Genomic DNA, 6666 nt, shown 5'->3' on the forward strand with positions numbered 1-6666 from the left:
GAGGGGAGCCACCATGTTGAAGGCTCTTCCCCTGGTGGACTACAATTGGAGGATGGATCTATGTGGGACCACCAGGAGCAGACCCTTGGATGACCTCAGTGACCGGGCAGGTTGGTAAGGGAGGAGGCGCTCTCTCAGGTATCCTGGTCCCAAGTTGCTTAGGGCTTTGTACACAAGTACAAGAACCTTAAACCTGGCCCGGTAGCGAATAGGCAGCCAATGCAGTTCCCTCAACAGAGGAGTTACATGCTGGAAAAGGGCAGCTCCAGACAACAGCTGAGCTGCAGCGTTCTGCACTAGCTCCAGCTTCCGGAGCAGCTTCAAAGGCAGCTCCACATAGAGTGCATTGCAGTAATCCAATCTGGAGGTTACCAATGCCTGTACCACTGTGGCCAAGCTATCCCTGTCCAGGAGAAGCTGTAGTTGGCGAACCAGCCAAAGCTGGTAAAAGGCACTCCGAGACGCCATGGCCACTTGAGCCTCCAGTGACAGAGATGTGTCTAAGAGTACCCCCAAACTACGAACCTGATCTTTCAGAGGCAGTGCAACCCGATCCAGAACAGGCAATAAGCCTGTCTCCCGGACTCGAGAACCACTCACCCACAGGGCTTCCGTCTTGCCAGGATTCAGTCTCAGTTTATTGGCCCTCATCCAGCCCATTACTGAGTCTAGGCACTGGTCCAGGACCTGCACAGCCTCACCTGATTCAGTTGTCACAGGGAGATAGAGATGTGTGTATGCCACAGAGCCTGCTGGCTCTTGTTCAAGGGGAGCTCTTTTGACAGTTGGTATGGTTGAGCAGAAGGACTTGACTGCAGGGCTCCATTTTCCCCAGTTGCTCTCCCCCACTCCAAAAGGAGGAGGCGAGCCAGGCAGGAATCGAACCTGCAGTCTTCTGATCCGTAGTCAGACGCGTTATCCGTTGCGCCACTGGCCCCTGCAGCCACCTGGCAAAGAATGCATATTTCCCCTCCAACACCAAAGAAGAAGTGTTGAGAATGAAAGAAGAGGGCTGAAGGACACCACATGAAGATAGGGGGCACAAGGTGAGGAGGCCTTTTGAAACTTGCCCTCCAAGATTTGTGATTTCTCCTTTGGCGGCTCTGCTGGGAAGTCAAGCCTTCCAGCATGGGAGGTTTCTGCTTTGAAGCCTCCTCCTGCCTGGTGCCATAAGGCCACTGGGCCTGGCACCCCTCCATTTTTCTGCCTTTCACTCTCTGTACTATCACCTTACATGGCAATTAGGGATGTGTGTCACTGGGAAACCTGCTTTTTTTGGGGGGGGGAGTTTCAACAGAATTCTGAGGCGTTCATCACTCAATTTGGGTTTGTGAGCTAAGCTGTGGCCTTTTCCCTGGACTCTTGGAACTTTTTGGATTTTTGCACATTCCCCCCATAGCTTCCACAATTTGCGCAAATTTCTAAGCAGTCTGCACAACTCTCCACAAAATGTGTGCAAATTGTGTAGAAATTCGCAGAAGTTGCAGAAGCCGCAGTGGGGGTATGTGCAAAAAATGCCCGGAAAGTCTACGATCTGGCCCGACTCTGTGCAGAGTGAGTGACTTGCTGTGGAGTGAGTCGGGCACTGCAAAGGGAACCGGAACGAAGTCTGGAGGTTGGGGTGGGTGGGAGCGCAGAACCTAGGAAAGCTCTTCGAAAGGCTTTGGCCGACATCTCTAATGGCAGTGCTGGAGAAGAAGGACAGCACTTCTGCAGGGCAAAAGGGACTCTGGCAGGAATCAAAGCCACAGCCTTTGAATCCCCGAGGACAGCCTACGTCGGGCTGTGGCAGGCTGCCTGGAAGCCCATCCTGCTGTCCTTTGCACCGCAGGGCCTGCTGATTTTGCTTCAAGGGGAGCCCTCTGGTGCTCCAAAGGATGCTGACGTAGCTGAGCAAAGGGAGGCCATATTCCCGAGAGGCTCTCCGTCACTCCAAAAGGAGAAGACAAGCGAGGCAGGAGCTAAAGCTGCAGCCCCGCCCTCCTGCGTTAGACATGTTATCCATGACGTCGCTGCCCCTCTGCCCCGGCTTACCTATACTTCCTTTATGAGGGAGAGAGGAAAAAGAGGTAAGAATGAGAGAAGGTGGCCCCATGGAAATCCCACAAAGGGGCTTGGCCGGGGGGTGCCGGGGGGGGGAGGCAATGATCTCCGGAGGCTCTCCGCCACACAAAAAGGAATGAGCCAGGCAGGAGTCGAACCTGCAGTCTTCTGATCCGTAGTCAGATGCGTTATCCATTGCGCCACTGGCCCTGCTTTGACCTGAGCCAGCAACGAACACCTCCCTTCTGGCAGGAGGAGAGCTGAGAATGGAACATGGCCCAAGGACATCCCCTGAGGAGAGGGAAGCAAAGGGTTTTGATAAGCACAGAGGCATTTTGAATGCTTGCAAAGGACCTTTGTACCTTTCCCTGTCGCTCTCTACTACAAAATCCAGCATTCCTGTGTATGAGGGTCTGGGTTGGAGGCTGCCAGCTCTGGCACTTCTGAAAAAGTCACCTGTCAGCTTTCAACTTTCCCATTGCAATGGCAATGTGGGGGAACAAAGATGGCACTTATGCAGGAGCCATGCTCAGGTCCCCTGGGCGTCCAACACATCCTCCATTATGCCACAGGGACTGCTGGGACTAGTTCAAACAGACTCCTTTGGCTTTCAGGTATTATTATGCAAAGGGTCTCAGCTGAGGGGAGGGGGGCAATGTTCCCTGGAGGCTCTCTGGCACTCCAAAAGGAAGAGGCAACAAGCCAGGCGGGAGTCAAACCGGCAGTCTTCTGATCCATAGTTGGACGCGTTATCCATTGCACCACTGGCTGTGCACCAGGCTAGCTCACGATATATATCTTCCTTCTGATAAAGAAAGGAAGGAAGTTCAAGAATTCAAGGAGTGCACAAGATGAGAGAGAATTCTCAGGATGATAGAGAAAGGTTTATTGTACAAAAGCCCGACACATTTCGGCCTCTTGTTTTTTAGGCCTTCTCCAGGGGGTTGTTAGAATGTCTGCAGAAATTATTAACAACAAATTGTCTTGTGATGGTGACTAAGAGGCCAAAACGCATCAGGCTTTTGTATAATAAGCCACATGCTGAGACTTCTCTGCCTTTTTGTGCACGTCTTGGATGTTTATCTGCCTTGCACCCAAGAATGAAAGGAGACACCATAGGTGTGGTGTGGTGTGGTGTGGATCTTTCCCAGAGGCTCTCTGGTACTTGAAAAGGAATCAGCCAGGAAGGACTTGAACCTGCAGTCTTCTGATCTGTAGGCAGATGCGTTATCCATTGTGCCACAGGCCCTGCATTGGCTTAGCCAACAACAAACACCTTTCCTCTGACAAAGAGTGAAGAGATGAGAATGAAAAAAGATGCAGCAGCCCAAGGACACCCCATGGGGAGAAGGGGTGCAGAGTTTTGATGAACCCTGGGTGAGGAGGCATTGTGATGTTTGCTAAGCCAGAGGCATGTACCTTTGTATCTTTCCCTTTGGCTCCACTGGGAAATCCCAAGCGACTCCCATGAGGAGAGGGAGCAAGGAGTTTTGATAAGCACGGGGGCAAGGAGGCTTTTGAATGCTTGCAAAGGACCTTTGTAACGTTCCCCGTGGCTCTCCCAGGAAGTCCTGCATTCCTGTGCATGAGGTTTTGGGCTCCTGCATTGAGCAGAAGGTTGAACTTGATGGTCTTATAGCCCCCTTCCAACTCTACTGTTATATGATTCTGTGGCTGGTCTGAAAATGTTTGCCTTTTACTCTTGAAACTGAACTTGTGATGGCCATGTAAGAGAAGGAAGATGGCTCTTCAACAGTGGAAAAGTGACTGTGGTGGGACTCAGACTCACAGCCTTTGAATGCCTGATGGAGGAGCCATGCTCAGGCCATTTAGGAATCCAATACACACACACACCCATCATGCCGCAGGGACTGCTGGCTCTTGTTAAAAGGGGCTCCTTTGGTGTTCAGAATAGTGTATGCCTTGTTGAGCAAAGGTGCTTGGCTGTGTCAGGAGTTCCCCAGCGGTTCTCTCCCATACCAGCAACTACGGACCATCCTGTCATGCTATGAGGGGAAGATGGAGACTCTGGGAGAGAATGAATATTTCAAAGTGTTCATGGAAAACCTGAAGAAAAAGACAAAACAGACTATCAGCCTCTTCAAAGAAGGGAAAGAGAGAATGTATGAGGGGAATTCCCAGCTTAGGTAACACAGTTCTGTATTAGTATTTGCTTGTATGGGAAGTTCCTTGTTCCAGTGGTTCTTGTATACTCCTGGTTTCTTCCTTTATATATGTTTATTTGGCAAACTTACCACAATTGCAATATTTTGTAAACTGCCCAGAGAGCTTCAGCTATGGGGCGGTATATAAATGTAATAAATAAATAATAAGAGTTGAGCCAGGCAGGAGTCGAACCTGCAGTCTTCTGATCCGTAGTCAGACGCGTTATCCATTGCGCCACTGGCCCTTATAGCCACCTGGCAAATAGTGTGTACAACTCAAGAATCAAAGAAGACAGTCTAGGGAACATTGACACTTCGTCCATTTTCTTCTGCTGCCCCTTATGCCTGGAACGCTCTTCCAGAACATTTGAGAACTACAAGCTCAACCGCAGCTTTTAAAGCTCAGCTAAAAACTTTTCTTTTTCCTAAAGCTTTTAAAACTTGATTTTGTTCTGACTTTATACTGTTAGTTTTACCCTACCCAGTGCCTGTTTACCCTACCCTGTGCCTGTTTGCTTTCTCTTCCCCTCATTGTTTTATCATGGTTTTATTAGAATGTAAGCCTATGTGGCAGGGTCTCGCTATTTACTGTTTTACTCTGTACAGCACCATGTACATTGATGGTGCTATATAAAATAATAATAATAATAATAATAATAATAATAAGAAGAAGAAGAAGAAGAAGAAGAAGAAGAAGAAGAAGAAGAAGAAGAAGAAGAGGAGGAGGAGTGAGGGAATTGCAGTCAGGCCCTTTCTACACCTAAGGGCCTTTGGGGAGAGAGAAGGGAGGAAGATCCTGGACTTACCTGCTTCTGGGATCATCCCTGGGCATCTAAACAGAAGTGTGACATCCTGGAAGGGAAGAGGGACGTCGCACCCATTGCACCTGCCATTTTTAAAACAACAACAACACAGGAGTTGTAAATAAAAACAAAACAAAAGCCCTGACCCTGCTCCCCCCTCGATGTCCCTGGACTCCCCCTGGCCCGGCTCCTTCCCTCTGCTGACCCCCACTACTCATGGGGAGGAGGGAAGAAGCTGGGATGAGCACCCACACCACCCACGGTCCTCGGGATCATCCTGGGAAATGCAGGGAAAACCGGGATAATCAAGGTCTCGGTTAACCTGGGAAAATGGAGGGATTGTCCCTGCCTGCTCCCGGGATCCCTTGTGCATCATTTGGACACACAGGGACGATCCAGGGATGCTCCTGGGAAAAATCCAAGGGGTGGGCTGGCCTTAAGTATGGGGTGGGGGGTGGGGGAAGGCAAAGAGGCCACTTGATGGTTGCAATCCCTGAGGAGCTTTTGTGTTATTCTCTGCAGGGATGTTGAGCCTTCCTCCAAACCAGTGCCATGGCCCTGGTACATCCAATTTTATTTTATTTTGCTTTGATCTTTTGCTCTTGGCACTACCATTGCTATGGCAATGCAGGGCATGGCTCTTCTGCAAAGTAAAAGTGACTCTAGTGGGATGCCAACCCATAACCTTTGAATCCCTAAAAGGCGCCTAATGCAAGGGCTGCACTCAGTCAGCCTAGGAGTTCAACGCGCTCTCCATTGCGCCACAGAGCCGGACTGCTGTTGCTGAGGGGTTTAGACTGACACCAGAAATGGGAGTGTTGAGAATTAAAGCAAGGACAGTGAACTGGAAGTTGTGGCAAGCCTTTTTTGAGCTTGCCATCCCACTGTGCCTTTGTGTTTTCCCATTTTAATGCTCGGATGTCCAGCCTTCTCCTGTGTTCCTAGGGATGGGAGAATCAGCATGGTTCAAGCTCACTTGAGATTCTCCAAGTTTCACCTCGAAGCTTGGTCCACCTTCCACCCAAATGCAAGCTTTTGTTGTTGTTCTTCAAATGGGGAAAGTGCGCATTTTGATGTGCATTTTTAAAGCATGCATCCAAATGTGTACTTCCCTCTGTTGACTACACTGTGAAACTGTGTCCCCCACCCCCATGCGTATTTTTAAGTGTGCATTAATATAATGAACACATTTTGCAAACGCAATTGCAAGCTCAGGAATATGTGAACTTTGCCCAAAAGACCACTCATGTTCAGGGGTGCAGAGGAGGCAGGTTCTGACATTTAATGAACTGAAACTAAATTCTTGTACATCTCCACCGGCAACCCTGGGTTGTGACGCTGCTGCTCCCCTGGCACTTTGGTAGGGCAAAACTGACTCTTGCAGGACTTGAACCCATAGCTCCTCAGTACTTGAGTTAGGCCCTCTGTAAGAGCAGCTCTTGAGTATGTATGAATGGAATGGGCTGGGCCAGTTGTACAGCTGTTAACCAATTTGGAAAAAGTGCAGAAAAGGACAACTGAAATGATCAACAACCTGGACAGAAGGCTACAACAGCTGGGATTGTTTAGCTTGGGGAAACAGGAGGCTAAGGGGAGACACGACAGAGGTGTACAAAATTATGCATGGTGTGGAGAATGTGGATAGGGAGACATGT

The 6666-nt window shown here is 49.5% G+C and overlaps 3 non-coding genes across 3 annotated transcripts; all 3 read right to left on the reverse strand.

Annotated features, from left to right (window-relative positions):
- Positions 1 to 864: 864 nt before the first annotated feature.
- Positions 865 to 937, reverse strand: TRNAR-ACG (transfer RNA arginine (anticodon ACG)). Its single transcript has one exon. It is a non-coding gene; the product is annotated as a tRNA-Arg (tRNA).
- A 1243-nt stretch (positions 938 to 2180) lies between these two features.
- TRNAR-ACG (transfer RNA arginine (anticodon ACG)) lies at positions 2181 to 2253 on the reverse strand. Its single transcript has one exon. It is a non-coding gene; the product is annotated as a tRNA-Arg (tRNA).
- Positions 2254 to 4380: 2127 nt separating this feature from the next.
- On the reverse strand, positions 4381 to 4453 carry TRNAR-ACG (transfer RNA arginine (anticodon ACG)). The gene has a single exon. It is a non-coding gene; the product is annotated as a tRNA-Arg (tRNA).
- Positions 4454 to 6666: the final 2213 nt, after the last annotated feature.

The sequence above is a fragment of the Elgaria multicarinata genome, chromosome 7 (genome assembly GCF_023053635.1).
Source record: "Elgaria multicarinata webbii isolate HBS135686 ecotype San Diego chromosome 7, rElgMul1.1.pri, whole genome shotgun sequence".
Classification (NCBI taxonomy): domain Eukaryota; kingdom Metazoa; phylum Chordata; class Lepidosauria; order Squamata; family Anguidae; genus Elgaria; species Elgaria multicarinata.